This window comes from Myxine glutinosa, chromosome 2 (genome assembly GCF_964187855.1).
Source record: "Myxine glutinosa chromosome 2, kmMyxGlut1.1, whole genome shotgun sequence".
In the NCBI taxonomy this organism is placed as follows: Eukaryota; Metazoa; Chordata; class Myxini; order Myxiniformes; family Myxinidae; genus Myxine; species Myxine glutinosa.
In genome coordinates, this window is record NC_136262.1 from 66997323 (window position 1) to 67019144 (window position 21822).

The 21822-nt window shown below is 44.1% G+C and overlaps 1 protein-coding gene across 1 annotated transcript in view; it reads right to left on the reverse strand.

Annotated features, from left to right (window-relative positions):
* Positions 1 to 21822, reverse strand: part of LOC137422715 (zinc finger protein 536) — a 167389-nt gene that overhangs the window by 128764 nt on the left and 16803 nt on the right. Inside the window, exon 2 of the mRNA XM_078772601.1 lies at positions 11058 to 11137. The gene's annotated coding sequence lies outside the window, so the exon portion shown is untranslated. The remainder of the gene's footprint in view (positions 1 to 11057; positions 11138 to 21822) is intronic.

The window sequence follows — 21822 nt, forward strand, 5'->3', positions numbered from 1 at the left end:
CATTACACTTTGGCTAATGCTAGCGCTAGGCCTGATGACAAAAGGACAATTGATGCGAGGCTGAAACGTTCTGATTGGCCATTCCTTTAGCTAAAAGAAAACAACGTCGTCACAGCTGTGAGCAAGATGTGTGGCTTGTAATTCCTTCTTGGGGGGGATTGATGCGGTGCATTATAACTCAAAAAGCAGACTTAAATATTTGTTAGTGCACGGGATGCTAAGATAAACAGGAACTTCAAAACAAGCACACACAGACCAGCCGGTGAGCCCACATCCTGTAGTGGGACACCGAGGCTCTAAATGGGTTCATAATTATCCAATCAAAAATTTGCCAGGTTTTCCATCCTTAAATGATTATGCACAGGAGATTATTTTACGCCCAACTTCACGCATTGTCTACCTCGATATGGAAGGCTCGAAATCGAGAAGCGCACGGGATATAATAAAAAGCAACGCCATCTGACAAGCGTCAAAAGCAGCGGCCATTTGCAAGTGTCTGCGATGCCAGGCTTGAAACAAGGCCTCTATCCAACTTAATGGAGCCGACTAGTCCCAGCTGTGGCTCTCGCCCACAGCCAAAAGCTGCCGGGTGCCAAATTTGGCTAACGATGATAAATTGTAGAAAAGAGTAGTAATTATTGACTTCTGAAGCTTGGGTGCGCCATCTGTTCTTCGTCTTTAGATGCGAGTGATCTTACTATGAGACACCCGCGGAGCACCAGCCCATCACGATGCACGTCTTGGAAACAAGGAAGCTTTGTGCAAAGGCAGCAAATCTCAATTACAAAGTGCATACTGGACAAAAACAATGCTACCGCACAATCTAGAATAGTTTAATGCATAACAATAAATTTGACAACTATTTTCCATGACCCAACCATCATTTGATCGAAGAGCAGACGATTGTATACGTGTATAATATAGCTTTTGGCTTATCTTGCGTGCCGCTCATGGTCTGTGCAGTCTTAAGAGGCAACTTGCTGCAGCCCCTTTGTGACACATCAAATATGCATCAAGTGTATAGATCAGAACAGCCTGAACTTAATGTCCACAGGAACTGTTGGTGTGAACTGGGTGAAAAACCTTATGCAAATATCACATACCAGATGGCCCAGGTCATTCCAATCCACTTTTCCATGACCCCAGCGATTCTTTCCGAGCCCTTTGTGTCCCGAAACCACTGTGAGGCTGCAGACAATGGCTCTGTCATCAGTGGATGGGACCTCTATAAAGGCATGTACTTCCATCAGCTGTTTCCAGCTCCATGAGTGCGTAGCACAGCTTTAATCAATGCTGCCAAGGAGTTGATGTTCTACAATATGAGGTGTGCAAGTGATACAACAATTGTGATATATGTTCTCACATCGTCCCTCTAGTATGGAGAACACTCCCATAACCCCTACATAACCTCTTTCTCAGAAAGCAAGAAGAAGAATCCCTGCTTTCTCTGATGATGAGATTTAAGGGAAATTTTAAGGGGGCCCCTGCAGCATTGCAGCTGGAACGCTCGTGTTTGACATTATTTATTTTTTATCCAAAATAAGGTATCAAAAAATCCTGCTGAAGAGGATGAATCTCCATGGTTCAGGGTGATAAAAAGCAATCAATGAGGAAAAAAATTAAAAAAAAGGCACTCCTTCATCATAAAACATTAACTCGAGTAAAGCAAGCCGAGCGAAGGTAAGGTTAGCTTAAGTAAGCCTTTCCCCGTTAAGCTTGTGCACTCCCCATGTCGTAAACCCCTGGGGAACGCGCAATCCCGATGCTGGCCCTGTAATGGATGTATCAAATGCTGCACAGAAGCTTTGCATGCTTTCATTTTTTTTTTTTTTTTTTTTTTTTTTAATGACCTGCAAGAACAAGTCATGAAATGTAAGACCGTATCTTGCCATTATTCGAGCGGACTTGCTGCTCACCACAACACCAGGCAGTCGGCTCACTCCTCTTGCAGTAAACAAAGTGCACCTGCACGCAAGGCACCTCAGCAACATATTGCACTGTCCTTCCTCAGTGCAATGCGGTGTTAATCAAATATAATTATCAAAATTGTCCTTTTCCATATGTGCAGATTATTGAGTTATTGAAATAAAAAGACTGAGTACAGTAAGCGCTCGATCCAAGTGATCACTGCTGTGTCTTTTGAGACTAGCTGGACATGTCCGCAGGATGTAGCGGACCTGTCTTTGAGCCGATTAGTCTGGGGTTCAATCCCAGACCACCTATACACTGCCATCTTGTTGCTTCGCGGGACGAGTGTTTCCAGGCATCACTGGAATCAAAAGAGTACGCCGTCCAAAATGGGTCGGCCATCATACACGCTGTACCCTGCCAAGTCATAAATTCCTCATGGGTGCTGCATTAGCGGACATAACTCTATCTCAGAAATGATGCATCAAGCAAATGTAATTTGTAATTGTATCCCAGGTCCAAATACACATCCTCACCATAGGTAGATGGACTGATATATTCCAGCCATCTGCCTTTTGTAGCCCGCACTTTTATTTGGCAGACATTAGAGCAGTGAAAGGGCAGGTGTGTGCATCCCATTTACTTGATATTAATTATTTTGCAAGTCAATGATGTCACGCATAGAAACGGATTTTATTTTATTATTCATTTCCTATTCTGACATCAGTGAATACCTAAAATTACATTAAAAATAAAAAGCAAAATAAATTACAGATGGTTCGTAGTTGGCTCAAACTTTTAATTACCTAACCAGCACTATATTCAAAGCACACATTTGAGAAAGACAAGAAAATCCCAATATAAATTGGTGATCAGTAAGCAGGTCAAAGCCATTTTACACTCTCTATTAATTAGATGCATCGAAACAGCCAAACCCTTGCTTGTCATTAGCTTAATGAAAGGTTCTGAAACACAGGCAGAGGCTTAATGAATTACCTGTCTCTAGCTTGCATTTACCCATTACCTAGATTCTCGGCTTTTTTCTGGCATGTACTAAAGGCAGATTAATATAGCTTGTAGCGGGGCCAGGCAGCACCCGTGCCTGCCCACATGCGTAATGGACTTTTTAAACACTTGCTAGGGTCGAGTCTGTTGACCCATCATCCTCATGTGCAGGACGCATGGTCTCTCAGCTAAAAGCGTCATCAAATAAGACATCACGAAAGGGGCCCGGGAATTATGGAATAACTTGTGGATCCGTCAGACTCCTCCAAGTTAGCTTGCTTGGCGTTCTCATCTGAAAAGATGGCCCACAATGGTTGGAACCCAGGTTTAAATTCTGCATACGCTATGCACAAGTGTACAGATGTCTACCGATGTCAAAATGCACAGATGTCTACCGATGTCAAAGTGCACAGATGTCTACCAATGTCAGAGTGCACAGATGTCTACCAATGTCAGAGTGCACAGATGTCTACCGATGTCAGAGTGCACAGATGTCTACCGATGTCAAAATGCACAGATGTCTACCAATGTCAGAGTGCACAGATGTCTACCGATGTCAAAGTGCATATATGTACACCGATGTCAAAGTGCATCGATGTCCACCGATGTCAAAGTGCACAGATTTCTACCGATTTCAAAGTGCACCGATGTCAAAGTGCACAGATGTGTACCGATGTCAAAGTGCACAGATGTCTACCGATGTCAAAGTGCACAGATGTCTACCGATGTCAAAATGCACAGATGTCTACCGATGTCAAAGTGCACATATATCTACCGATGACAAAGTGCGCAGATTTCTACCGATGTCAAAGTGCACAGATGTGTACCAATGTCAAAGTGCACAGATGTGTATCGATGTCAAAGTGCACAGATATGTACCAATGTCAAAGTGCACAGATGTCTATCGATGTCAAAATGCACAGATGTCTACCGATGTCAAAGTGCACAGATGTCTACCGATGTCAAAGTGCACAGATGTCTACCAATGTCAGGGTGCACAGATGTCTACCGATGTCAAAGTGCACAGATGTCTACCGATGTCAAAGTGCACATATATCTACCGATGTCAAAGTGCACAGATGTCTACCGATGTCAAAGTGCACAGATGTGTACCAATGTCAAAGTGCACAGATGTGTATCGATGTCAAAGTGCACAGATATGTACCAATGTCAAAGTGCACAGATGTCTATCGATGTCAAAATGCACAGATGTCTACCGATGTCAAAGTGCACAGATGTCTACCGATGTCAAAGTGCACAGATGTCTACCAATGTCAGGGTGCACAGATGTCTACCGATGTCAAAGTGCACAGATGTCTACCGATGTCAAAGTGCACATATGTCTACCGATGTCAAAGTGCACAGATGTCTACCGATGTCAAAATGCACAGATGTCTACCGATGTCAAAGTGCACAGATGTCTACCGATGTCAAAGTGCACAGATGTCTACCAATGTCAGGGTGCACAGATGTCTACCGATCTCAAAGTGTACAGATGTCTACCGATGTCAAAGTGCACAGATGTCTACCGATGTCAAAGTGAACAAATGTCTACCGATGTCAAAGTGCACAGATGTCTACCGATGTCAAAGTGCACAGATTTCTACCGATGTCAAAGTGCACAGATTTCTACCGATGTCAAAGTGCACAGATGTCTACCAATGTCAGAGTGCACAGATGTCTACCGATGTCAAAGTGCACAGATGTCTACCGATGTCAAAGTGCACAGATTTCTACCGATGTCAAAGTGCACAGATTTCTACCGATGTCAAAGTGCACAGATGTGCACCATTGTCAAAGTGCACATATGTCTACCAATGTCAAGTGCACAGATGTGTACCGATGTCAAAGTGCACAGACGTCTACCAATGTCAAAATGCACAGATGTCTACCAATGTCAAAGTGCACAGATTTCTACCGATTTCAAAGTGCACAGATGTGTACCGATGTCAAAATGCACAGATGTCTACCAATGTCTTTGTCCTGCACACAACAAATCAGTAGACCTAGATAAATGTTTAAAAAAAAAAAAAAACATTCCCTCAAGTCACCAATAACAATATACTATTTTGACCTGTAACGTACACCCTTTCCTTATAAAACCTCACACAAACTTCAGAAAAGTCAAATGTGAGAAATAGCAAGTGGTATAAAAGTATTGCAAACAGTGTGCACATTCCACAGCAGGTATCTTACTCCCAAAGACAATGGATATGTTGGTGTGGTTTTGAGGCCCTAGGTAGTGATCCTTCTAATTGCCTTTTCCAGGCAGTGGAAAGTGACTTGCCACTGGCCTGGATTACAACAGTGTGCACAATGGTAATGAACGAAACAATTTGGTGTGCGTCAATCCTACAATCACAGGAGCATATCATTTATGTAGGTCATTCTGCAGACAAACAATTAGAAGAGATCAATGTTGTTTGCCGGAGTAATCTTTAAATGACTATAAAGGGCATTTTCACTTCCAACATGCCGATTTTAACCCTTAATTGTCTACCGTCAAACATCATTCGATGTTCCAGAGAGAAAAGTGACAACTTGTCGATTGTTATTATTATTATTATTATTATTATTATTATTATTATTATTATTATTATTATTATTATTATCATTATGGTATAAGCAGGAGATGCCTGGTGTTGGCCTAGTGGTTAGGGTGCTGGCTTGGGATCTTAGGATCCTGAGTTTGAATCCCGGTCGCTGAATTAACGCCAGGGGGGTTGACTCAACCTGTCATCCTTTGATGACACCACCCAACCGCAATAAAAACATTGCCTTTTAGCTCTTTCACGCGCCTCGATTCAGTATACAAAAAAAAATAAAAAAAATAAAAAAATCCTGCAGAGGTCGGAAAATTGAGCACCAGCTTGCTGGGATGAATGATCCCGGTGTGTACCCCAATTTAGAATAGGTACACCGTATTCTTGCGCATCGTAAGAGGCGACTAAGGGTTGGCGTCAGGAAGGGCATCCGGCCATAAAAACATTGCCTCAAACAGGGAACCATGATTGTCATGGGGCCCGCAAGGCTAACCCCCGCTCTAGCGGGGAAAAATGGCCTTAAAACGATCATTCAAGCAGGGCCACGTGGAAATTCCACATAATGTAAAATGTGACTTAGTCAAGTCCTCATACTCCACCTCCCAACCCCAAGTCCTTAACCTCCACCTCTCAACCCCAAGTCCTTAACCTCCACCTCCCAAGCTCAAGTCCTTAACCTCCACTTCCCAACCTCCACCACCCAACCGCAAGTCCTCAACCTCTGCTTCCCAACCCCAGGTCCTCAACCTCCACCTCCCAACCCCAAGTCCTCAACCTCCACCTCCCAACCCCAAGTCCTCAAACTCCGCTTCCCAACCCCAAGTCCTCAACCTCCACCTCCCATCCCCAAGTCTTCAACCTCCACCTCCCAACCCCAAGTCCTCAACCTCCACCTCCCAACTGCAAGTCCTCAACCTCCACCTTTCAACCCCAAGTCCTCAACCTCCACCTCCCCAACCCCAAGTCGTCAACCTCCACCTCCCAACCCCAAGTCTTCAACCTCCACCTCCCAACCCCAAGTCATCCCCCCACCCCAACTCTAAGGCGTCAATATTCTTCCGACTCCAAGCCTTCAAATCCCCTCCCCACCCAAGCACCCATCACAGTTGAATGAATGAATGAATGATCGTTTTAAGGCCATTTTTCCCCGATTACTATTATTATTATTATTATTATTATTATTATTATTATTATTATTATTGTTATTTACATGAAAATACTTGCAGTGGTGATAAAAAGGCTTTATCATAAAACCCATGTATATTCATTTGTAGAGGTTCAGCGACACTCGCCATGACTTCACTGTATATCAAAGTGCACGTGAAGGGCAAATACAAGGATGGAAGAAACCAAGTGGCTGACCCTCTTATGAATTGGCAAACACATCAGTCCGACTGTGCGCCCCCACTCCCTCAGCTTGCAGACAGCTATTTCTAATGCTTTTGTGAAGGCAAGCATTTGGCATAGTGTGAATAACGTCGCTTTTGCATGACTCATATACCAACTTCCTGTATTTTGACACAGATGCTCAAAGAGCCCTTGAGATGGCCTGTATTGGAGCTATTTTAGGAATTGATTCATTACCTCTTTGGAATCAATGCAATCCATTTATTCCATTGGATAGCTGCTCGGAAGTTCCGCCAAGCAGTGCTTTGATTTCATGCTTTCTTTGTAAAGACTGGCCATAGAAAAAGAATAAAGAAGAAGAAGAAGGGGACCTCAGACTTGATGTGGTTGCTCATGCTCGGACACGATACAAGTCCTATAACTACAAGTTAGGTGCTAATAGTTGGAGTTAGGTGGAGTTGCATCCTCTCATGTAAAGTTACAAGTGTCAGTTTAAAACTACACAACGCTCGCCTAGAGTTACGATGGCCGACTTAAAATTTCGTGTTTTCAGGCTTGGGGTTGCACACTCAATTAAACACCTGGGCCGGGGAATGTGTACCTGGATGTGAAGTAATCTACGTAATGCCTTGAAGTTATGTGGCTGGCACAGAAATAAGACGTATGAGCTTATGGGTATATGCACTCACGGATGGAGTTATAAGCAGGCCTGGAGTTGCACGCTTCATCTTGCAGTTACACACTCAGCTGGAGAATTAGACACTTAAGCATGGAGTTATTGTACTCAGGACTGGTATTACATTCTCAGGCCGAGAGTTGTATACTCAAGACTTTGAATTTGAAACATGGCTATCAATATTCGGGCCTTCGACTTACTCGCTCAAGTTGAGAATGAAACACTCAGGCCAAGAGTTGCATACATAATCCTACAGTTACACGTTTACGGATGGATTTACACATTCAGACATGTAGATTTTCACTCAGGCATGGCGTTACACACTGAGGAATGGAGGTACACTGTCGGGCATGGAATTACCAGTGGGCATGGTGTTACACAATCAGGAATGGAGTTACACCCTCAGGCAAGGAGGTACACCTTCTGGCATGGATTTATACACAAGGGCATGGAGTTACACACAACCAGGCATTTGCTTACACACTCGGGCATGGAGTTACACACAACACATCTGGGCATGGACTAACCTACTACACACCTGGGCAAGGACTTACACACTACACACCTGGGCAAGGGGTTATACCCTCAGGTATGGAATTACATCCTTGGGCATGGAGTTACACAATCAGGAATGGAGGTACACTGTCGGGCATGGAATTACCATTGGGCATGGTGTTACACAATCAGGAATGGAGTTACACCCTCAGGCAAGGAGGTACACCTTCTGGCATGGATTTATACACAAGGGCATGGAGTTACACACAACCAGGCATTGGCTTACACACTCGGACATGGAGTTACACACAACACACCTGGGCAAGGACTAACCCACTACACACCTGGGCAAGGACTTACACACTACACACCTGGGCATGGGGTTATACCCTCAGGTATGGAATTACATCCTTGGGCATGGAGTTACACACTCGGGTATGGTGTTACCCCCTCGGGCAAGGAGGCACACCCTCTGGCATGGATTTACACACGAGGTCATGGAGTTATACAACTCGGTATTGGGTTAAACCCTCCAGCATGGAGTTACATGCTACACACCTGGGAAAGGAGTTACACAGTACACACCTGGGCTTGTAGTTATACCATCGGGCATGGAGTTACACACTTGGGCGTGGAGTTTCACACTCGTACATGAAGTTACACACTAAATCCTGCTGTTACACATGGACATGCAGAATAAGGCATATAATTCAACACTCAGGCATGGATTCGCAAAGTCAGGAGTGGAGTTATACACTCAAGCATGGAGTTGCCGAATCATACATGGAAATACATACTCATCCATGGAGTTAGACACTTAGCCATGGAGTTACAAATTTGGCCATGGCTCCACATAACTGGGCATGGAGTTACACACTCAGGCCTGGAATTATACACTCAGGCCTGGAATTGCACCCTCAGGCATGCAGCTGCACACTCAGGTAACAAATTGTACATTCGACCATGGACTTGTACGCTTAGGCATGCAAATACACACTCGGTCATTGAGTTACACACTCAGGCCTGGAATTAGACATTCAGGCCTGGAATTGCACACTCAGGCATGGAATTGCACACTCGGGTATGCATGGGATTACAAAACAGGGCATACTTACACACTCAGTCATGAAATTACACACTAAACCATGGGAATACACACTCAGGCATGGAATTACACAATCGGGCATAGAGTTACGTGCTGAAGCCTGTAGCAATGGTCTCAATTACAGATGTGGGGAAGGAAACACTTAGTTGAACATGAAGTTATGTGACTGCGGAAGAATTAGTTTGGCACTTGAGTTTATACGTATGGACTCAAGACTTTGAAAATACCAACTCAGAAATGAACTTGCACACTTAAACTTCCAGTTACCCAATCACGGCAAAAACGATACTTTCAGTCTTACAGTTACTTAACTCTAAAACAGGAATTAAAAACATGTGCTCTTCCATGATCAGCTTCGATATATGTAATAAAATGCACAAAGAGCCTCCGTCTTATCGCAGCACACAAGGCAAAAGTCTGATTAATGAGACCGCAATGTTTACTCAAGCACCAATTCCATGTTTTCAAACAGTGATCCCTGGTGCTGCAACCGTCTTCAACCCCATGTGCTTGCTCGCTGAAAGCCTGGTGGGGCAATCAAAACATGGACACTCCTTATTGAGGCGCTTGTGAAATCATTGAAAAGACAACGCCCTTAAAGCTTACGCTACTTGAGAGATTAGCTGTTGCAATATTTATACTCACAACACAATTAAAATAATTACTATACATTTTATTTCTTTATTTATTTGTTTGTTTATTTATTTATATTTACTCTCTTTTGAGACGTCGGCCTCACCGATAATTTGCCAGGCATTTGTCCATCTTAGCAGAGTTACCTTGTTTTGCTATCAAGAAAGAGGAAATCTGGGGGGGGGGGGGGGGGGGGGGGGAAGCGATCCTCAAATTGGTATGATTATAGACAGTAGTCATATGATAGAAGAATCGCTGATTTGGGCCTGGTAACTATCGAAACAACAGTCTGAGGTTATTGCTGCAATGATGCAATATGAATAGTCCATTAACTTGAGGCCAAACTTCCCTTAGCGGCCACTTAAACCCTCCCCCTCTTTCCTCTTTCACCCCTCCGTCCCCAACCCAACCAATCACCAGCATGGTCATAACCTCACAGGAATGTCAACATGCAATCTAAACTTCAATTGTTCTCGACTTCCTTCACTAACACAATAAAATTCAGCAAAAAAATAAAATAAAATAATATATATATATTATGTGTGTGTTTCAGAGCACAAGGAGAAGTTATTTTGCAAAGATGAGTGATACGAGGACCAGGAAGGAGTAAGTAGGACATAATCATAGGCAAAGAGCCAGAGTACAAGGAACTACTTTACTTTGGGTTATGGATATAAACAATGTTATAAACACACATAACCGACAATGTGATCCACCCTTTTACTGCTGCTCACAGTGAGCGCTTTTTATCGAACTTTCTTGGCTTGACACACAAAGAAGGACAGTGACGGTTGAGGATGAATGGCAGTAAAAATGGCACACTACCCATGCATGGTCCACTCAGGCTAAAAATATCCAACTGTCACCCCACTGTAGAACAAAAGCAACAGCAATAGCAAACCACATGCAGAAAGCAAAGTGGTCATCTCCGTCCAAACATGCAGGCTCAGTGTGGCAAAACCCGCTCTGCTCCTCTTCCATTCCCTTCGCTTGCATCATTCCAAACTCGCGCCTTTAAATCAGGCCGAGAGCGGAGCGGGGCCACTGATTTCGTGACCGATTGTAGTAAAACCAAAAATCCAAACCTCAGCACATCTTATGGAAACAGGAATGCTCCTGAGGTCCAGGAGAAAGGCTGCGACGCCATTGCACAAAAAGCTTCCCCCTTGTTGAGTGTCGTGGTCACCCCTCAAAACGCCCCTCATAAAAGCAGACAAGAATAATTAGATTGGAATGGCTATTCCAAACCTTCACCTACATATACATACATACATATATATATATATATATATATATCAAAGCTATATATATCAAAGCTTTGAGGCAACAAACCTGAAATCCGCACCTGAGATTGATGAAACCCTTCAGAAGCGGCGGTTGCGTGTACGTAGATGTCCGATCGATGAATGCACCGAGGGTTGTCACCTAACCAGGCCCACACGAAAGAACACGGATTAGTGCCACCATGTTGTGCATCAAAAAGCAGAATAAGCTTCTTTTTATACAATTTTTTTCATCGAAGCCCCTCATTATCTCTGCATCAGACAATAAACACATTCTGTAGTCGAAATGTGTAAGTTCAGACTCGAGAAGGATATTGAAAAATCACTCAAAGTTTTGCATTTCCACATACAGACTGTGTTTCATTATAGATACAGTGAACAGACTTGTTGACTGTATAAATTATAGTCACAAGGGCATGGACTTTGTGCCAGGAATATGCTTCGGGGGGTCTGATGACATATGGCAGACAATTTCATTTAAACAGCCCTGCCTCTGTATTAAGCAGTACAGTGGCATCTGTCGCCATACATCATTTTGCATTAAGAGTTGCTGAGTATAGAGCTCAGCCCAAACTGTCCGAGGAAACAATGAGGAAAGAGAAAATGTGCTTGTGGTCTGCACCCCACCCTTCCAATTTGGCAAAGCCACGTTTTAAACTAATGGATGTTTCTGAAACGAACAGGAAGTTTATGTATAGGTTAGGAAACATTCTGCAAGAGGAAGGAAAGCCTCTGTTGCCTATCCTTTCAATTTTTATTTCTAGCTCTGGTTTTTGTTTTGTTTTTACCTATAAATTCCCTTTTATTATGTCTCGATTTCCGTTATGTGTGTGTGTGTGTGTGTGTGTGTGTGTGTGTGTGTGTGTGTGTGTGTGTGTGTGTGTGTGTGTGTGTGTGTGTGTGTGTGTATTTTTTTTGGTATACAAGATCGAGGCTCGTGTAAGAGCTAACATTGATCACAAAAAGACAAACTGACACATAAAACATAAAACATATGATAAAGGGAGCGGGAGACAAGATGGGGAGAGAGAGGGAAGCACACAAGTACAACATTTGAGAGCAGGGACATCGGGAGATCTGTGGGAGGGAGAGGGCTTGGGGGGAGGAGGCATGGGAAGGGCGGGGGGGGGGGTTGTGGGAGAGGTAAAAAACACATGGACACTGCTCGGACTTCCAGGATATATAAATATAGATATTATATTCTATATATAAATATAGATATAAATATAGATAAATATAAAATTTATATTTATAAATATAAATATAATATATATAAATATATATATATAAATATATATATATAAAAATATATATATTCTATGGAATACTGTAGACGAGCAACCGCACACAACCATTTCATCAATGTGCTCAATGCGCGGAGCCACAAAGGCCCTCAGAAAGTGGAATCAGGTTTGGTCGAGACACGAGTCTAGCGGATGCAGGAATGGAGGATATAAATCCCATCTCCAACATATCAAAAAAATAACTGGGATATATATATATATAATACAGGCTAGGATATATAAAAAGTCGGTATAGTTAAATGTTCATTTCTGGCTCATTTGCGGAGCGTGTGCATTTATAAGACTTTGAGGACAAATGCAAGGACATTTCATCAGCAATTGACAAACACGTGGGATTTGAACCTGGTGAACCGGCATCATGAACCCAGTGGTTCAGATGGGAATCGTACAGGCCGTACAATATTGGATCTACAGTCATGGAATGGAGTTACATGCTCAGACTAGGAATTGTATACTCGAGTATGGATTCAAATACTCAAGCGTGAGCGAACTTACACATTGACCATGGACTTACAAACTCAAAACACGAACCTGGACACTTGACGATGGACATACACACTCGACCATGCAATTACAGTCAGTCTTTGAGTTACACACTCAGGCATTACATACCTTTTCCAACAATCCTTAAATGTCATGATGCTTTTCAAGCTCAATCAATGACCCCTACGTTGATTAGCACTGTTATGTCACCAATCAATCTGTTATTTTAGCAATCTTGCTGATGAGGTCTGAATTGTTCGAAACAAACATCAAAGGCTGACATCGATACAAATGTCTGCAAAACGCACGTGGCGGTAACCCAGCTACACTTCGATGGCGGTTTGTGCTATCGGCCACCAACGGATTTCTGCATGTTCCGATTCGGTCTTAAGTAATTAATTTGGGGGTATTAGGAATAACTAGCATGTTGATTTGACATGAAATATAAACTTACACGTTTCAGCTTTAGTTATAGACAAGTAGGCAGTACAAAGTAGATGAACTAGACTGAACTAGATAGATCAAATCTTAGATTTATCAGTTTGCTTGTTTCTAGTCAAAACACAACCCAAACAAAAATGCCATCTTTATTACCTTGTGGTTGGCTGCATGTTGAATTAAGAAGCCAATATATCATTTTCGTTCTTTGATATACAAAAAAATATGACCTGGTTGTTTGATGCATCAGCATGTGCTTTTGAATCTGAAAATAGAGTTTGATTCCCATTAAGCAGCCAAAGGCATCACAAAGATGTGCTGCAAGTACATGACAGTTTTTTTTTTTTTAAAGATACGAGGTCATTTGCCAAGAAAATTCGTTTTCATGAGCTGCCAAGCAAAAAAAAAAAAAAAAATATATATATATAGTGTTGCGGTTTTAGAACCCACACTTTTGTAAATAATAATCACTTGTAAATATGACGGTAAAGGCTAAAGGTTGCACCCTTAGTTAGTCCACAGCAACACGTAGGCCACCTTAGAAATTACAGTTATTTCCTTATTATGTGTTTTAGATAAGGCCGTGTTTCCAATAGCTGAATCTGCGTTACATCAATCAAATAAGGAGTCGGCCCTTTTGTTCATTTTGCGACCTCTCTCCAATTCTGTTACGCTCCTTGGTTAGCGTTCGCTCAGGCACCGCCATTGACCATGCGGTCGGCTCGAGGAAGAAGGGGGCGGAGCGCGAGGAACAAGGTGTGGCCACGTCAACTAGTCATCAAAGCTGGTAAGCCCCCACCAGCCAACCAGGGCTGATGAAATATCACTTGTGGGCGTGGCCTTTGTGGAGCGCATAGTGATCTTGAAGCGCGATATAAAAGAGCGAGCGCAAAGCCCTTTTACGGACTCGTTGGGAAAGGCGCTTTATGAACGGACTTGAGGACTGTGCCGGGGACTCCTTTTGATAAGGACGTGTTGTAGGCGCGCCTATTGTGAGGGACTGCTTTTGATACGGAGCACACATTGGAAAAGGGGGGACTCACTCGCTGGCGCTGAATGAGAATTGGAGAGAGAGAGAGCGTTTAGCACGACCGTCCATTTGTGACATACGCTAAAGGACACGAGCCTTCCCCCCCCCCACCATATGTAAGGTCCGCTCGCGCCATACGATACGCGCGAAGCTGCCTGCCGGGTTTTCGCCCACGGAACCGGAGCCTCACCTGGAGCCTGGACCCCATCGCCTGGACCATCCACCTGGACCTTCCACCCTTCTTCCGTTTCCGGTCTTGCTGGCGACGGTTCGTTTTTTCGCAGGTCTCCACGCTCTCCATCGAAATCGAAGTTAAGTCATTGTTCCAATTTGTATTTTCGTTATAACTGTATTTCTTTTATGGTGTATGTACGTTTATTGTCCCGTCAAAGATTTTCGGTGCAAATCTTTCATACCTGTATTGAAAATCGCGTTAATTCGTGTCGTCTCGAGGTCTTGTACAGTGTACACTGTACAACCTTGAGGCTTTGTTTTTCTCTCAGCGCCTGTCGTTTGTGATCCAATAACTTTCGTTCTCTGTTTTCGCAGTCTTTCCACCCCAAAGCCTACTTCCTTATGTAAATCTCAACTAAAAAAAAACAAAAAAAAAAGACTACCTTCTCTGTGCTCATTCGTTTATTCATTCTTATTCGTTCGTTCGTTCTTCGACCACGTGTTTCTCCCCCATTTCCCCAGATAGATTGTCAAATTTCAATTCGTTATTTTATCGTCCATGTGATATTGTTTGATTATTGTTAGTTTTGGTTTGAATTTCCTGTAACTCGTAATTAATTAATCGTTTTCTGCCCTTGTGTATGGCCTTGTAGTTGTACCCCCGTCGGTGTTTTGTTAACTTAAGTGTGTTTTGCTTGGCTCTTGGTTTTTTCCCTTCTACCCCGAACATAATACTGTCTAACGTTCTAATTCCCCACCCCCCCCCCCCCAAAAAAAACAAAAAAAAAACAAAAACATTTATTTTATTTTCTCCACGTGTACTGTTGTCTCATCCTGTATTTTCTGTCCAGGTGTGCTGTTCGCCCCACCCCCATTATCTCCTTGCCATCCACCGTTTGCCCTGTTCACGTGACTCGTGGTGGTCCCTCTCGGCTCTCCCCCCGTTGGTATTTTTGTGCATATAAGATTGTTCATAGTTCTGTTTAAATATTTTTAAATATGTTTAACCTTTCCCCTTCTGTTTTTTATTCAGTGGTATATTACAACACGCTGTTTTTCTTCCTATTTAAAAGGCTTTTCTCAATTTCCTCTCCAACTCATTCCACTTCAAAAAAAAGAAATTCAATATCTTATACGTCTCCCTCACTACATGGTCTAAATTCACATTCATTCCATCCCTCCTCCATCATCCTGAACCGGATTGCTAACTTGAAAATCACAACAAACCCAATTTGTTATCAATGTTCGTCTTTCATTAATCATCCACTTTCTAAACTCCCCTCTTGCCCCTCCCATCCAAATCCCCCCCCCCTTGCACCTACACTCCGAAACTTCCCCCTTGCCCCTCCACTCTTAAACTCCCCCCTTGCCCCTCCACTCCTGAACTCCCCCCTTGCCCTTCCCCTCCTAAACTTCCCCTTTGCCCCTCCCCTCCTAATCCCCCCCCTTGCCCCTCCACTCCTGATCTCCCCCCTTTCCCCTTCCCTCCAAAACTCCCCCCTTGCCCCTCCCCTCCTAAACTCCCCCCTCACTCCTCCCCTTCAAAACTCCCCCCCAATCCCTCCCATTCAATTCTCCCCCCATACCATTCCTCTCCAATTCTCTCTCCTCCCCCCTCCTCCTCCAAGCTGCCTCCTCCCCACTTCGTCTCCCTTCTATCTCATACCTCCACCCCCCCAAACCTTCTACTTTCCTCTGCCCCCCTCAAACAACCCCTCACTGTGCCGCATCCCTTCACCAGCAAACCTTTCATCCTCCTCATCCTTCCCTTTCTTGGAACTCTTCTGCAACATCTGAAACACTATCAACTGCTCTCCCTACCTCCCCCTCTCATCCTTCATCTTACCCTACTCCTCCCCTCCCCTGTCCTGTACCCGATGCTCCCCCTCTCTCTTCATTAACGGTATGGACCTCAAACATCCGGGGCCTTCGCTCAAACCTGACTGATCTCTCCATACAGGTTGCTTCTGACAATCCAGACTTGATCTGCTTAACAGAGACTTTCCTCCTTCAAGATGTCTCTGATTCCTTAATATCTCTTCCTGGTTACTCCCTCCTCCGGTATGATAGACCTGAGCCTCGGCCTGGTGGTGGGGTGGCTATCTTTGTCAAAAACTCTCTTCCTCACTCTCCTTGCACTGCTCTCTTTCCTCCTCACCCGCAGGAGTACCTCTGGTTACGGCTTCCTCTCCGCTCCCACCTTTTGTTCATATGTGTTCTGTACCGTCCCCCAAACAGTGATGACTCCATCTACATTTCAATGTCTGACAACATGGACCAACTTCTATCCACTCATCCCAACTCTCTCTTCCTCATATGTGGTGACTTCAACTGTCATCATGCCACCTGGTTGGGTGTGGGTTCCTCTCTCACTCGTCATGGCACCTCAGCAAAGGACTTCTGTGACTCACTGGGATTGACACAATCTGTAAATTTCCCGACCCGGATCTCAGCCAATGGAGTATCTTCTCTTCTAGACTTGGTTATGACAAACTTCCCTGCTAATGTCTGCTGCTCTTCTTCTGCTCCAATCGGTTCTTCTGATCATGTGCTTGTCAAAGTGGACATCTCTCTGGCCATTCTCAGAGAGCCTCCTCAGCGTCGACGAGTCTGGCATTTCACTCAGGCCGACTGGGACGGTCTTCAAGCAGCCATCAATCGTCTGGATTGGTCTCCCATCTCCACTGCCTCTGACATCAATTCTTCCTGGGAATTCTTCCAAAGCAAACTGATCTCTCTCATGCACAGATTTATCCCATCTCGCCTTCAATTGTCTTACCCTTCCTCCCGTCCATGGTACACTGAATCTTGTGGTGAGGCAGTTGCCCTGAAACAACTTGCCTTTGCCTCTTGGAAGGCTAATCCAACTGAAGGAAATCTCAGTTCCTTCCACCAAGCTCGGAACAAGTGTGTGTCTACCCTCAGGAGTGCCAGGAAGCACTATCTCTCCTCACTCAAGAATGAACTCTCAAACCTGTCTCCTTCCTCCAAATCCTGGTGGCGTCTGGTCAAATCCGTTTCTGGTGTTTGTTCCCCCTCCATCCCCTCCCTTACCTCAAATGGCCACACAGTTGACATCGCACGTGACAAAGCCGAATGCCTCAACTCTGTGTTCGCCTCGAAATCCTTAGTCCCAAACCCATCTCTCTCTGTTCCCACCTTTCCCAGTCGAACCCAAATGCTCCTGGACTCTGTGTCCTTCTCTCCTGACAAGGTGGAGGAGTTTTTGTCAAACCTCGACTCTGATTCTGCAACTGGACCAGACGGCATCAGCCCACGGGTCCTAAAATCCTGCTCTGCCGCTCTATCTCACCCTCTCTCTGTTCTTTTCACCCTATCTTTTGCTCAAGGTCATCTGCCAGCATCCTGGAAATCAGCTAACATTACCGCTTTACACAAAAAAGGTGCAAAAACAGATCCTTGCAACTACAGACCAATCAGCCTGCTCCCAATTATCAGCAAAGTCATGGAATCCATCATTGCTTCGGATATGAAATCTTTCCTCTTCTCCAATGGCTTGATCTCTGATCATCAATTTGGTTTCAGACCAGGTCACTCTACTCTGGACATGCTGCTTCTGCTGTCTCAACAATGGATGGAGGTCCTGAATGCCAAACAGGAAATCAGAGCTGTCTCCCTTGACATATCAAGGGCCTTTGATACGGTCTGGCACCCAGCTCTGCTCACCAAACTCTCCTCCTATGGTATCCATGGAAATCTCCATGCATGGCTTGCGGACTTCCTCTCTGGTCGTAGTCAACGTGTGGCCCTGAATGGATTTCTCTCATCTCCCCTTCCTGTTCAGGCTGGAGTTCCCCAAGGAAGTGTGCTGGGCCCTGTGCTTTTTCTGGTCTTTATCAATGATCTCTCTGACTCTCTGGAAAATCCTCTCTATCTCTTTGCTGATGACTCCACTCTCTGCCGCTCCATTCCTCTTCCCTCAGATAGGCAGTCTGCAGCCTCCTCACTCTCTGAAGACCTGGACAAAATCACAGACTGGTCAAACAAGTGGAACATGTCTTTCAATCCTGCCAAATCTCACTCTCTTACTATGTCTCTCCGAAAAGATCGACTGGACAACCCTCCCATCTACTTTCTCAACAATCCTCTCCAAGAAGTTCTGTCACTCAAGCTTTTGGGTCTCACTATCTGCCATGATCTTTCTTGGGAAAACCACATTTCCAAGCTGGCCTCCAAAGCCAGTCGCCGACTGGGCATCCTCCGTCGTGCGAAGTCCTTCCTCGGCACACCTGAGCTCCTCACCACATACAAGGCTTTCATCCGCAGCTCAATGGAATACTGTTCTCCCCTATGGGCTGGTGCTCCTGCCTCACACCTGGCTCGGCTTCACGCTGTTGAATCCAAAGCTTTCAAAATCATTGGAATCTCCCGCGATGAAGCTATCTCTGAGGGCCTTTCACTCACTCACCGCAGGCAGGTAGGTGGTCTTTCTGTCTTCTACCGACTCCTCTCCGGCCTTGCTCCCCCAGCTCTCTCCGTGCTCTGTCCCCCAAATATTCCTACAGGTCGCACAAGATCTGCCAGCAACCCTCTGATGGTTAAACTGCCGAAATCTCGGCTCTCTGCTCACCTTCACTCTTTCATTCCTCTTTTCTCCCGCCTGTGGAACAAACTCCCACACTCCCTTCAATCCCTCTCCTCCCTCCAGGTCTTTAAAACAGCTGTTCACCACCATCTCTTATCTTCCCCCATCCATAACCTTGATCTTTTCTACCCCCACTAATTCACCCCAGATCCACCTTGTTTGAAATTCCAACTTATTTCCTGGAAATCCTGGCAGTGTCCATATGTTTATACCTCTCCCACGCCGCCCCCCCCTTCACATGCCTCCCCCCCCTTCACATGCCTCCCCCCTTCACATGCCTCCCCCCCAAAGCCCTCTCCCTCCCACAGATCTCTCGATGTCTCCATGTCTCTCGGTCCCTGCTCTCAAATGTTGTGTTTGTGTCCTTCCCCCTCTCTCCCCATCTTGTCTACCGCTCCCGATGTTATTTGTTTTATGTGTCTGTTTGTCTTTCTGTGTGATTAATTTTCGCTCTTTCACGAGCCTCGATCTTGTATACAAAAAAACCCTACCAGCTGCCATCCCATGTGAGTGTGTATGTTTGTCTGGGGTCGTAAGTTAAGACTGTGTAGTTAAGGCTGCCCTGTGTCCTTATCCTTCTTCTTCTTCTTGTACATTCTTTCCTTTCCTCTTCTTTTTGGTTAAATAAATTCACCTTGTTCTTTCTTGGTTTTTCCCTAATCCGATCGCCTCCGTCTTTTCTTTCAATTGAGTACCTGTGGCACGATTAGGAACCGCTCAGAATCGGGTTAATCATTGTTAACGGCCTGAGTCGTGGCTTGCTTCGCTCGGCGTGTCCACTAACGCCGTGGCTCAGGCGGGGCTCATTTCCTCGCTTCCCGGAAGGTGCTGGTAATTAGGTAATAGGAACAATTTGGCCTACCGCCCCATTCAGCGCTGACCGGAAGTGACGTCATAGCTCCAGGACTCGGGACGGCCAGCTTAAAGGACAAGGGGATTAATCCCCCCCTGATAAGGGGAGCGCCGACCCCTGAGATCCGCAACAATATATATATATGTATATATATATTATATATATATATATATATATATATATATATATATATATATATATATATATATATATATATACAGTATATATATATATATATATATATATATATATATATATATATATATATATATATATATATATATATATATATATATATATATATATATATATACATATATATATATATATATATATATATATATATATATATACATATATATATATATATATATATATATATATATATATATACATATATATATATATATATATATATATATATATATATATATATATATATATATATATACACAGTATATATATATATATATATATATATATATATATATATATATATATATATATATATATATATATATATATATATATATAATATATATATATATATGTCGAGATTAAGACCCCATTAGGACTGGTCAGTAAAACTGATAATTTAATTATTTTCCCGGTATTGGCTGCAGTATAATCCCACGGAGAAGTAGGGGCTGCAGTTCATGCTTAATAGGTGAAGCCTATGAAACTGTGTTTTTTTTTTAATACATGGTCTAAGGCTCGTAATGGAAGCTGCCCACACACACACACACACACACTCACACACACACCACACACACACACACACACCCACACACACACACGGACATACTGACAAACTGACAAGGCAAACTTAACACAGCCACTGCGCTTGCGGGAAGTGTCATCACTGTCATCATTTCCCGGGATACTCTGGGTACCAGCGATGTCATATCAATGGCACCGCTTTTCTCACCACACTCAACGGGCACTTCCACAGGCAGAATTTCCTCCTTCCCATAGATGCCATCCAATGGGGATTGTCCGTGCTTGTGTCCATGCTTTTAAATTCTGAACGTCAAGCACGGAAGCAGCATGTACATTTTAAAGTTTTTGATATGAATAGAAACTTTTCAATCCAGAGGGTTGTTTTTGAGGAGATACCATCTCCTTCGGGAGCTCATCTACCCTTTGTCAGGTGTTGTTTTTAGTCCTGCTAGGGTGTCACAGTCACCCTCCCCACTAGCAAAGTCAGTGAGGGGGGTGTCGGCTTAGTCGCCGACAACTCGACCATGCAGCAGGTACCACTGCGTTACATGCTTCCAATGACAGTCCCAAAAGACTGACCTGAAGTCCCAAAATACTTTTATGCCAAAAAAGCGGTATATATTGTCAAGTCCACGGCCAAGACCAGCCTTGGACAGAAACCGAACGTTGCTTTAACTCCGAGGTGTGCACCCACATTTGGCGGGATTCTCTTTTCGCGCATAGGGGGAAAGGCCGAAAGCCTTACCTGATCGGACTGCCACCATGGGGTTTTATTCCTCAAACCCACAAACAAATAAACACACACGACAAGGAAAATTCACAATACAAGAATAAAATGCAAAAATAAAGGGTTAAATGAAAATAATTGTAAGACGATAAAAATGAAAGGTGAGGTAAAAGCTAATATCCTAATTTGAGGATCCTCCGCTCAGACGCACAAAACAGACAAGGGAATGATTAAGCAAAGAAAATGGTGTAGTTTGTCAGCTGATACTCAGCTTGCGCTGAGTGGCTTGCGCTGAATGCCGACGAGGACGACTGTGAAGAGGCTCCAAGTCTCCGTGCGGGAAGCACTCATGATGGCACGAACCGCCACACGGCACCTTAGCCGCGAAGCAGTGGCAAAACGTCCTCCTCTCTCACTCCTCGATGAGCAAGCCCTGCGCTGACACAACCTCCCAGAAGATCACCGTGTCGAACATGCGCAACTCCTTCACTG